Here is a 12,935-nt window from a genome sequence, read left to right as displayed (position 1 = left end):
TGGTTATACGCAGAGGGTAAATTCACAATGCACTCAGAGACAGGTTGTACCTTTCCTCAGAAATAGCGTACACTGTTCTTTTAGAACTCCTGTCTGGCTTTCTATCCCAAGGCCCGGATGCCTAAAGGGTGGCTTAAAACCTTGGTAAAATATATCTTCCTCAGGTATTAGATTCTTGCTTTATTTTCTAATGCATCTGCCCATCAGGGTTACTTATCTTTCCCTGGGATTTCCTTACTTGTCTGTTGAAGGACTGTGGGTTTCTCCCAGGAGGTTCTGTCCTGCTACTGGGGTGACTTCAGAGCATTCCTTGACTTGAAAACAAATTTCTTACATCTTCCATAAAACCCATGTCCAGCATACGATCAGCTTCATACAGAACAAGGTATTTTTTTTTTTGTTTAAATATTTTATTTATTATCATACAAAGACTACATACCAACATTACATTTACAATACTATAAAATCCATAAGTCCGTCAATTCTAGTTTTATAAACATAGTTGAATATAATTTCATGCAAGTGTCCATAATTATATGCATGTTAACAAAATCAAATGGAGATCTCACTTCCTGGGAAGAAAGCAGGACCCACCCGGCATCAAAAGCTTTAATAATGCAGATGGACAAAAACATCTTATTTAATATTATTATCTCTATAAGGGGCAGGGAACAGAGGCCCGCAGTCCGGGCGGCCTACCAAGCAGTGAACACGCACCGCATACGGCTTCCCTCAAACATAAGTGAGCACGATCGACAGGATCAACACTCGTGTGGCGAATCATCTGGTGCTCACATACACCGTGCGGAGCGAGCTCACAACGATCTTTAATCAGAACAAGGTATTTCACTTGGCTCAACCCAATCTTCTCCTTGTTAATAACGTCCAGTAACCTCCCAGGTGTCGCACAAAGGATGTTACAGCCTTGAAATATCTGGCGCAGTGAATTAGACGTTTGTGTTCCTCCATAGATTACAACTGGACGAACGACAGTTCCGTATGCAAATTTCCAAGCATCTAGGTAAATCTGATTGATCAGCTCTCTGGTAGGAGCAACAATTATGGCTTCTGGTTCCTGAAGATCTTTAAACTGACTCTGTCGGAATATTTATGCTGTCTCCGATTGACAGTCTATGCCTTCTTATAATAATACCCCTCAATTATATTTAAAATCAATTTAGTACTTGATTTCTCTCAGCCGACAAATGTTTGTTTAAACCCAAATCTGGTTTATCTTGTATCTATATAAAGATATATATATATAATCAACCATACTGGTCTAGAACTGAATTCAGTTCCTTGGAGATAATACCGTGCTTTCACTAGTATATTTTCAATATCCCTGTATTGGATTTATTTTCAGGATGATGCTGCAGGTACACCCCAATCTTATTCCAAAACAGATACTATACACACAGTATGGTTAATTGAATATATATACAGACGTGGACAAAATTGTTGGTACCCTTTGGTCAATGAAAGAAAAAGTCACAATGGTCACAGAAATAACTTTAATCTGACAAAAGTAATAATAAATTAAAATTCTATAAATGTTAACCAATGAAAGTCAGACATTGTTTTTCAACCATGCTTCAACAGAATTATGTAAAAAAATAAACTCATGAAACAGGCATGGACAAAAATGATGGTACCCCTAACTTAATATTTTGTTGCGCAACCTTTTGAGGCAATCACTGCAATCAAACGCTTCCTGTAACTGTCAATGAGACATCTGCACCTCTCAGCAGGTATTTTGGCCCACTCCTCATGAGCAAACTGCTCCAGTTGTGTCCGGTTTGAAGGGTGCCTTTTCCAGACTGCATGTTTCAGCTCCTTCCAAAGATGCTCAATAGGATTGAGGTCAGGGCTCATAGAAGGCCACTTTAGAATAGTCCAATTTTTTCCTCTTAGCCATTCTTGGGTGTTTTTAGCGGTGTGTTTTGGGTCATTGTCCTGTTGCAAGACCCATGACCTGCGACTGAGACCAAGCTTTCTGACACTGGCTAGTACATTTCTCTCTAGAATTCCTTGATAGTCTTGAGATTTCATTGTACCCTGCACAGATTCAAGACACCCTGTGCCAGACGCAGCAAAGCAGCCCCAGAACATAACAGAGCCTCCTCCATGTTTCACAGTAGGGACAGTGTTCTTTTCTTGATATGCTTCATTTTTTCGTCTGTGAACATACAGCTGATGTGCCTTGGCAAAAACTTCGATTTTTGTCTCATCTGTCCACAGGACATTCTCCCAGAAGCTTTGTGGCTTGTCAACATGTAGTTTGGCATATTCCAGTCTTGCTTTTTTATGATTCGTTTTCAACAATGGTGTCCTCCTTGGTCGTCTCCCATGTAGTCCACTTTGGCTCAAACAACGACGGATGGTGCGATCTGACACTGATGTTCCTTGAGCATGAAGTTCACCTTGAATCTCTTTAGAAGTCTTTCTAGGCTCTTTTGTTACCATTCGGATTATCCGTCTCTTAGATTTGTCATCAATTTTCCTCCTGCGGCCACGTCCAGGGAGGTTGGCTACAGTCCCATGGATCTTAAACTTATGAATAATATGTGCAACTGTACTCACAGGAACATCTAGTTGCTTGGAGATGGTCTTATAGCCTTTACCTTTAACATGCTTGTCTATAATTTTCTTTCTGATCTCTTGAGACAGCTCTTTCCTTTGCTTCCTCTGGTCCATGTCGAGTGTGGTACACACCATATCACCAAACAACACAGTGATTACCTGGAGCCATATATATAGGCCCAATGGCTGATTACAAGGTTGTAGACACCTGTGATGCTAATTAGTGGACACACCTTGAATTAACATGTCCCTTTGGTCACATTATGTTCTGTGTTTTCTAGGGGTACCATCATTTTTGTCCATGCCTGTTTCATGAGTTTATTTTTTTACATAATTCTGTTGAAGCATGGTTGAAAAACAATGTCTGACTTTCATTGGTTAACATTTATAGAATTTTAATTTATTATTACTTTTGTCAGATTAAAGTTATTTCTGTGACCATTGTGACTTTTTCTTTCATTGACCAAAGGGTACCAACAATTTTGTCCACGTCTGTATATATATATATATATATATATATATATATAGATAGATAGATAGATAGATATGTATTATATTAATTAATTATCCTATAAAATATAGGTAAGGTTATACTATACCAAAATGTCAGCTAGCAGAAATCAGTTTCAATGGTTCTTATACAAAATTATACAAAAACATAACCTTATAGAAAAAAAAAGTATGGAATCAATATAACTTAAGAAAACTTTTTTAATAACAAAAAAATTAGAATAAAATTAAGGGAACTTTTGCAGTTCTTCCTGCAGGCTTGCGAGCTCCTTCAGGTCCTCCCCGTATTGGCATTCAAATTCCTGCAGCATTCTTTGGGATTTTTGAATGAGGGCTCTTAATTGCCTGATTTCCCCATGCCTCTTTTGCATTAGAGCAATTTTTGCAGACATTTTCTTGATTACTGTTATGAAAACACAAGAGATAAATATATCAATTAACAATAAGTCATTTATTGAATTTTGTGTAGTATGTAGTTAAGTGCAGAGAATTTGAGTGTCATTTTTAAAGTATACCATAATAAATGTAGTTATATATTAGATTATTTAGTGACATTTTAGTAGTTTTAAATTTAATTTTGTTGTGTTATATAATATTAGTTTATGTAGATTAAAGAGTTCTTGTGCATGTCTGTTGTTTGATATTACTGTGGTTTTTGTTGTCCCATTATTATTGTTACTTTTATGATCTTCATCACCTGCTATATAATTGTAGGGTGCAGTGTTTCATGACTTTCAAAATTGCTCCGTACTATTTTTGTGCCAAATATAAAATATTTGCCCTGGGGACAAAATGGCTCATTAACCGTGGTCTAATAGGTGATCTACTAGTCCTGAGCAGCTAGCCAATTATATAAAATAAGGCCTTTTCAGGTATTTGTCAAACACCTGCTGTCTAGATCTCTCCTATTGGACGTATTTCAAAGACATAAGCATTGCTGCTACGTAGCTGAAGGGGGGGGGGGGGGGTAAGTAGGTGTCATGTGGAGGTGACAAATGCTAAAAAAGACTGTACGACAGCACCTGTTGCCTTAGAGGTGAAGCAGGGGACACCAGAGTTTTGTTCCCCTGCAAGCGCTGATATTGGCTGTTACAACTCTACAGCCAATTAAATAAATTCACATATGTGGTGGTGTTCAGGTGAATTATATGCTAAAAGTGGAACTAAGTGTGGGGTGCATTTAGTCCTGTAACCACTTATTTAATAAAAAAAAATGTGTGTAAATTCATTTATTTTTTTTTGTCAATTTGAACGTTTTTTTCTAGAAGACAATCGTTGGCTCATTATGTAAAATTGCGGATTGATCTAATTGCTTAGTATATTCATTGAGGGGTGTAGTTTGCCTAATTAAATAACTTTGTTTTGTTTTCAACTCTAGGGTCACATAAGGGTGTCTTCTCTTAACATGCGACATAGCTTCCAATTACCATTAATTTAAATCCTTTAGCCTAAAGCCATATTGTGCTCCTTGCAGTCGGAAGCCTGCTGTGCGACCAAAGTTAAGGGTTTTGTGCACAACTGTTTGTAAATATACATATTGTTTGTAATACGTTTAAGATTTTTTTATGATTTAAACACTACAATGTTTTCAAATAAAATAGTTCGTAATTTATAATTTGTTCAAATTATTTTGATTTTTTTAACATTTTAATAGATTACCGTTGGACAATTAAATCGTTAACAGACTTTATAGGATAAATTTGGATTAAAGGGGTTGTCCAGGTTCAGAGCTGAACCTGGACATCCCTCCATTTTCACCCCGGCAGCCCCCCTGACATGAGCATCGGAGCAGTTCATGCTCCGATGCTCTCCTTTGCCCTGCGCTAAATCGCGCAGGGCAAAGGCATTTTTCTGAGTTCCGGTGACATACCGGGCTCTCTATGGGGCTGACAGGCAGCCCGGTGACGTCACCGGCACTGATGGGCGGGATTTGGCTCTGCCCTAGCCAGTAAAACGGCTAGGGCAGAGCTAAAGCCCGCCCCTCAGAGCCGGTGACGTCACCGAACACACTGCTGGGCGGAAGTTACCGCCCGGCAGTGTGTTATTGAAAACACAAGAGCCTGTGCCCTGCGCGATCTAGCGCAGGGCACTGGAGCGCATCGGAGCATGAGATGCTCCGATGCGAGGCTCAGGAGGGCTGCCGGGGTGAAAATAAGGGTATGTCCGGGTTCAGCTCTGAACCCGGACAACCCCTTTAAATAGAGGATGTGTGGTTTCTGAAATGGGGTTATTTATTTGTCGCTGACACTATGTAGGCCTCAAAAAGTGACTGCATAACCAAACTGTTATTGTTAATTATATTTCTGTTAATAAATTATATAAACATGATATAGGCATATGGCGATTGTAAACTTATACATTTATTTAATCTCTATTAATCTATATTGTAGCATCAATTGAAATTTTTATTTTGATCATATAATTTTATTTCTAATATTTTTTTAGATTAGTTACTTCGTTAACAAAGTTGCCATTAAAATTTTGACTACGTTTTACCACTGTCATGAAGTACAATGTGTAACGATAAGATAGAACTATGCCCGTGAACAGTAAACTCGTTTTAAAGTTATTAGCACAAACATAGATACCGTTTAACATTTAAGAAAAATGTTTAATTAGCGTTAAAGTAGAAATGGGCATGGGGTACTGAGGGTTAATGTTTCTAAATATGTGATGTATACATAATTACAATGATGTGTGCACATATTTACCCTCCTGGTGCGGGGTGGTAACCAGCGCCTGATCCTCTTCCTCAGGAGCTGGGGTGGTGGTATCCTCCTCAGCAGGAGCTGGGCCAGACGTTTTTGGCCCTTGAGAGGGTCCGGGCTCGTCTGACACCTCCACAACAATCCCCACATCAGGTGGGTTGGTGGCACCTCGAGGACTGTGAGAGGGGCCCGCCTGCTCATCCTCCTCTGTGGAGACGGCGGCGGACCGTTGGCGCTGGAAGCCCTGAAATCACACAACATTTGGATTTAGGCTCAATTTAAACGTCCGTAATGTCTTTTTCATATCCACCCACACAAAAAAAAAAAAAGGACACCGGCAATGTGCGTGACGCATTACTATACTATACAGATATGGTGCGAACATGCATTCAAAATGTTATGACATGAAGTGTTGGACTTACGGTTAGCAGGAGTTCATCCTCTTCGTCATGGAATCTTGTGCCCACCATTTTCTCTAGTCAGGAGTTGAAGATTCACTTTTAAAATGGAGTTGACGTACTCGCGATAAACCACGCCTATGATGCGCGCGCAGGTGCGCGCGCACAATCTCAACACTGACTTAGGTGGTGTATGTAGCGAATAAACGAATAGAGAGAATAAGCGAATATATCGAATAGGCAAATTATCTAACAGGCAGCGGTTGGGCGAATATTTGAAAAATGCTATTGATTGACCCTGACGTACTCGCGATACACCACGCCTATAATGCGCGCGCACGTGCGCGCGAACAATCTTATCACACTTCACATTTTAGGTGGTTATGTAGCGAATAAACGAATATAGCGAATTATCTAACAGCCAGCTAATAGGCGAATTTTTGAAAAATGCTATTAACCCTAGTTAGTTAAAATATACCATCGGAACTGAGTTTTCACTAACGTACGGAAAACTTAGATCCGATGGTATATTTTGACAACACAGTGAAGTGATGCTTGTCGGGTTAGGCTAGGTCTACACAACGACATTTGTTGCGCGACAAAAAGTTGAGCGACAGATAGGGCGCAATATTTGTCGCGCAACATTTTGTTGCACTAATGTCGCGTGACACCATAGACTGCCATTATAAAAATTGTCGCGCGACATTAGTGCAACAAAATGTCGCGCGACAAATGTCGTCGTGTAGACCTAGCCTTAGTGTTAAAATGTATCGCATAATATGTATTATGCGATGCGAAAATTTGAATTATCGCATATGCGAAATAATAACAAATTCGAATATTCGCGAATATTTTACGAATATTCTTTCGAATATTCGCGAAATTTCGCGAATTCGCTCAACACTAATGATAAAAAATTTAGCAAAAAATAAGATATTGTGTCTACCTCGAAATCCATTTAAAAAAAAGTCAGTGGAAACATCTCGTGTGAATCGATGGGTGTTATCTATATGCTGGAGTGCCCTTGTGGTCTCCAGTATATTGGGAGAACACTGAGAAAATTAAAAGTTCGGGTTGCAGAACACATTAAAAATATTAGAAAGGGATTAGAAACACACAGCGTTTCTGCACATTATAAAAAATTCCGTCAAAAAGACCCTGCTGGCCTCAAATTCTGCGGTGTGGAATTAGTAAAACCCCATTGGCGAGGAGGTAATCCCGCCACACAAATCAACAAAAGGGAGGCGCAATGGATTTATGAAATGAATACGTTGCAGCCACATGGACATAATATTGAATGGGACATCAAATCAGTCTGTATGGCCTGAACCCCTATAATAATAAATAAAAATAATTTTTCTTAATTTTGTTCTTAATTATGCAAGCAAGTTGTCAAAATTAAGTATATTTAATACTGTTTTAAGTTATTGTGGATGTAATGTCATTTTCAATTTTCTATATTTATTGTATCTTAATGATAATTTCTATGTATTATTATAGTTATTTTAGTATTTTGTATATTGTGACGTTTTAATATATTGCCTGGATAAACGGAAGTCTGTACTTGTTCCGGGGTTAAGGGTTGTTATATACCCGTGGACCTTTGGCGGCATTCATACCGCAGCCCCTGATGAAGCTAAGTGCGAAACCCGGGTCGGGCATTTTATACGCATGTGAAAACTTATGCTTGTGAGTAGATAAAAAATTTCTTACCTCTAAACCGTGAGGGTATTGCACCATCTTTTTTTGTCCTTTGCAAAAGGTAATCCTGATTTGTTTGGAACGAACACCTGGTTCCTTGCAGCAAGAATCAATCACCTGTTGGAGACGGAGAGCATTGTCCATTGCAGGATAATCCCGACTTGTTTGAGAATGAGTGTCTGGTGCTATTAGCGAGATCTGACTATATGCTAGTGGCGGATAGCTGGTTCATCGCACGGTAATTTCGACCTGTATGGAACGAACGACTGGAGCTTTACAGTAAGATCATACCATTGTGCATTGCATAATAACTCTGACTTCTAAGAACGAGTCGCTGGTGCTATCAGCGTGATCTAACTATATGTTAGAGGCGGATAGCGGGTCCACTGCATGCTGAATATAGATGCGAGACAACTACTTTTTGGTCTATGCGCAGTAAAGTGAAGTGGTTGTTAATTCATGTGAGAAACATAGACGCATAACATCTGTTTTTTTGCATCTGATTTTTCGCATGCTTAATATGGACTTGTGATATCCACTTTGTAGCAGATTATTCAGTTGGTTTTTAGGTTCTAAATAATATCTATCTCTATAGATCGCCTTAGATTATTAGCGCAAGCAAGTGTATGCCTGGAGGTAGAATACACGGTTTTTGGATATATACAGCAGACCAGTGGACTATAGGCCCCCATAATTATGCATTCACATACATAAAATAACAAGTAAGTGGCTGGAGGAAGATTATACGGTCATTGGAAATCAATTTTAAAGCAGGCCAGTTTACTACAGGCTGCAAAAAATATGCATTCAGCGTACAAAAAAAGGAAGTATGTGTCTGGAAGTAGATTACACAGTTATTGGATATCAATTTTACAGTAGGCCAGTAGACTACAATGCCCCAAAACTTTTGCATTCAGCATGCATAAAAGAACAAGTAAGTATGTATCTGGAGGTAGACAGCAGGCCAATGTATGACAGGCCCTAAAAATTCAGCATTTAGCGTACACAAAAAAACATGTAAGTATGTTGCTGGAAGTAGATTACACGGTCATTGGGTTTCAATTTTACTGTAGGCCTAGATACTATAGGCCAAAAAAATTAAGCATTCAGCGTATAGAAAAGAACAAGTAAGAATGTGGCTGGAAGTAGATTACACAGTCATTGTATATTACCTTTACAGCAGGCCAGTGGACTACAGGCCCCAAAAATTATGCATTCAGTGTATATAAAAGAACAAGGAAGTATTTGGCTGGAGGTAGCTTTTAAGGTCATTGGATATCAATTTTACCGCAGGCCAGTGGACTACAGGGCCAAAAAATTATGCATTTAGCGAACAGAAAAGAACAAGTAAGTAAGTGGCTGGAGGTAGATTACATCATCATTGGATATCAATTTTACAGCAGTCCAGTGGACTAGAGGCCCCAAAATGTATGCAATCATTATACATAAAAGAACAAGAAAGCATGTATCTGGAGGTAGATTACATGGCCATTGGATATGAATTTTAAGGCAGGCCAGTGGACTACAGTCCCCATAAATTAAGCATTCAGCATACATAAAAGAACAAGGAAGTATATGGCTAGAGGTAGCTTACACGTTCATTGGATATCAATTTTATAGCAGGCCAGTGCACTACAGGCCCCAAAAATTATACATTCAGCATACAGAAAAGAAGTAGTAAGCATATGTTTGGAGGTAGCTTACACGGTCATTCGATATCAATTTTACAGCAGTCCAGTGGACTACAGGACCCAAAATGTATTCATTCATTGTACAGAAAAGAACAAGAAAGTATGTGTCTAGAGGTAGATTAGCCTTTCATTAAATATAAATTTTAGAGCAGGCCAGTGTACTGCAGGACCCAAAAAGAATGCATTCACTGTAGAGAAAAGAACAAGTAAGAATGTGGCTGGATGTAGATTACACAGTCATTGGATATCCATTTTTTTTAGTAGGCCAGTGAACTACAGGCCCCAAAAATTATGCATTCAGCGAATATAATAAAACAAATAAGTTTGTAGCTGTAGGTAAATTACACAGCCATTGAATATTAATTTTATAGCAGGCCAGTGGACTAAAGGCCCCAAAATTATGCATTCAGCGTACAGAAAAGAACAAATAGTTATGTGGCTGGAGGTAGATTACACAGTTATTATAAATCAATTTTATAGCAGGCCAGTGTACTATAGGCCCAAAAATTATGCATTTAGCGTACAGAAAAGAACAAGTAATTATGTGGCTGAAGGTAGATTACACGGTCATTGAATATCAAATTTTAGAGCAGGCCAGTGGATTACAGGCCCCAAAAATTATGCATTCAGCGTACATAAAAGAACAAGGAATTATATGGCTGGAGGTAGCTTACACTACCATTGGATATCAATTTTATAAAAGTCCAGTGCTCTTGTCACTGCCAGCTCTGTGAGAAGATCTGGCAGATGTTCTTCTCTACCTGTTGTATGATGTTCTTTGTTTTGGTTTCACTTTCTAATCTCCTTTCCTTCTCCCAGCTGTCACCTATTTGCACTGATTGTCTCCCTTTATATTCTCTCCCATACTGCCTCACTTTGCGGTTTATACTTCTTCCTGGATTGTGTTCACTGCTGGAGGCTGCTTCTCCTGATTCCTCAGATAAGTCTGTTTCCTTTATTTGTGTTTTATTTCTGGCTTGATTGTAGGTTACCCTGACTCCGTCCGTATTAAGTGCAGGAAGCCGGTGGTCGTGTCCCCTCACTATTGTAGGGTTTTCAGGTGTCACATAGTATAAGGTGCGAGGGCATGCAATCATCTACCATTAAGACCCTTGCATGGGCATAGCAGTCAGGGAGAGCTCTAGGGGTTTTATAGGGCTCACCCATATGCTCCTTAGTTTGGGAACAAGTCAGTCGGATGTTTATTTATAAGTTCCAGCTTTCTGCAACACTATCCGTGACATTATAAACCACCATATCCGTCTTAAGCATGGATCCGGTTTCAGCTTTCATTGACCCCATGCAAGGTCTTTCACTAGAGGTAGCAGATCTCCATAAAACTGTGTCTCAGTTTCAGGTGACCGGTTCTGCTTGCGTTCATGGAATTTGTCCCGAGCCTAAGATCTCGCTTCCGGATACGTTCTCCGGGAGTAGTGAGAATTTTGTTCGCTTTAGAGAGGCTTGCAAATTCCATTTTCGCCTACTTCCCCATTCCTCTGATGATGAGGATCGGAGGGTGGGGATAATCATCTCGCTGCTCAGGGATAACGGTCGGTCTTGGGCCTTTTCACTGCCGGTCGGGGCACGGCCCCTCCGATCGGTGGATTAAATTTTTTGTAGCCCTGGGACAGATAAATGATGACCCGGATCGTATTGCTCTGGTTGAATCTTAACTACGTCTTTTATGCCAGGGTAAACAGTCCGCAGAGATATTTGTATTAGAATTTCGGAGATGGGAAGCTGACACTGGTTGGAATGATGCTGCACTCCGAAGTCAATTTTGCCATGGTGTTTCAGAAAGATTGAAAGATGCATTTGCTTTTCATGAGAGACCAGCGTTGTTATAATCTGCCATGTCTCTAGCTGTTCGTATTGACAGGCGTCTTAGAGAGAGAGAGAGGAGACTACTCCTTCCTGTCATATTCAGTCCAAGGACAGTAGGGCTGTCTCATTCAGTGCGCAGGGGTCTCAGTCTCTCTCAATCCCCTCTGAGGAGGAGATCATGCAGCTGAGTTTGCTTGCCTCTGATAGTAGAGGATTCAGCTCTCAGAGGAGGGTTTGTTTCTGTTGTGGGGGTATAAATCATTTGGCTAATGTTTGCCACTCTAGGAGATTCATGGAGTTTTATGAGGGTAATAAAAGAAAAAGAAAAAGAAAAAACCCTCTAAAAACTTTCCATTTGCTACTATTGGCAAGGTTAATGCGGAAATTGAAGGTTTGCCATTAACTTGTAGTTCACATTTTCTCCTACCTGCCAGGGTGGCGCTAGACAGCAAGAACATTGTTTTTGAGATTTTTGTAGATAGTGGAGCAGCTGTCAATCTCATTGATAATCAATTTGCAATAACGCTGTGATGGAACACACCTGCCGCTGGGCTGTCTAATGGAGCCGCCCACTCACGCTCTGGCCAATAAATAGGAGTCAGGGGCTGTACAGGGTGTTCCACTAATGGAGTGCGCACCCTGTCAGCTCCATTTGCACAAGAGGACAGAATCATTGATGCAGGTCTGGAACCCTGCAGCTCAGGGAGGACTCACCACCATCTGCTACGGACTTCCACACTGCTGCCTTCCTCTTGGAGGATTCACCACCATCTGCTACGGCTCCCCCACTGCTGGTTTCCTCTCGGAGGACTCCTAAAACACAAGTACATGCCTGCTAACAGGCTCCGCTGGTTATGTGGAAGTTAATCTGAAGAATTGCTGCCACACGGTGGTGAGAATTGATATTGCAGTTACATACTAATCTGTAGAATTGCTGCCACACAGTGGTGAGAGTTGATATTGCAGTTACATACTAATCTGAAGAATTGCTGCCACACAGTGGTGAGAGTTGATATTGCAGTTACTTACTAATCTGAAGAATTGCTGCCACACAGTGGTGTGAGTTGATATTGCAGTCACATACTAATCTGAAGAGTTGTTGCCACCCGGGGGTGAGAGTTGATATTGCAGATATATATATTCCTGAGGAATTGCTATAAAAATACCTCCTGACCTTCGCAACTAAGAGGAGATCTTCCTCCCCATTAATTAATCTGTTTATGTGTATTGCGGTACATGATTTTGGTAACCCCAACCTCTCCGCCTAAGACTGAGAGAGCCGCCTGGGGTTCAAATTGAGCAGCCGCAAAACACACAGCCAGCACTTAGGCAGTGTGGTAAATAGTTGATGTCCATTGACTCTGCAGTTGAGATCCTAACTAATCAACTTGGTGCGTTACAAACGCATGGTTTCCAGGTATGCACTTTGGAAAAGGATATACCTGTTTTTGCTATCGATTCCGCTGCACTTTCTCAAAGATCATTAAAGGGAATAGTTCACAATATCCGTTTGACTGTGGGTG

This window comes from Bufo gargarizans, chromosome 10 (genome assembly GCF_014858855.1).
Source record: "Bufo gargarizans isolate SCDJY-AF-19 chromosome 10, ASM1485885v1, whole genome shotgun sequence".
Taxonomy (NCBI): Eukaryota; Metazoa; Chordata; class Amphibia; order Anura; family Bufonidae; genus Bufo; species Bufo gargarizans.
The sequence above is the reverse complement of the archived record's forward strand: the minus strand, read 5'-3'. Positions refer to the sequence as shown.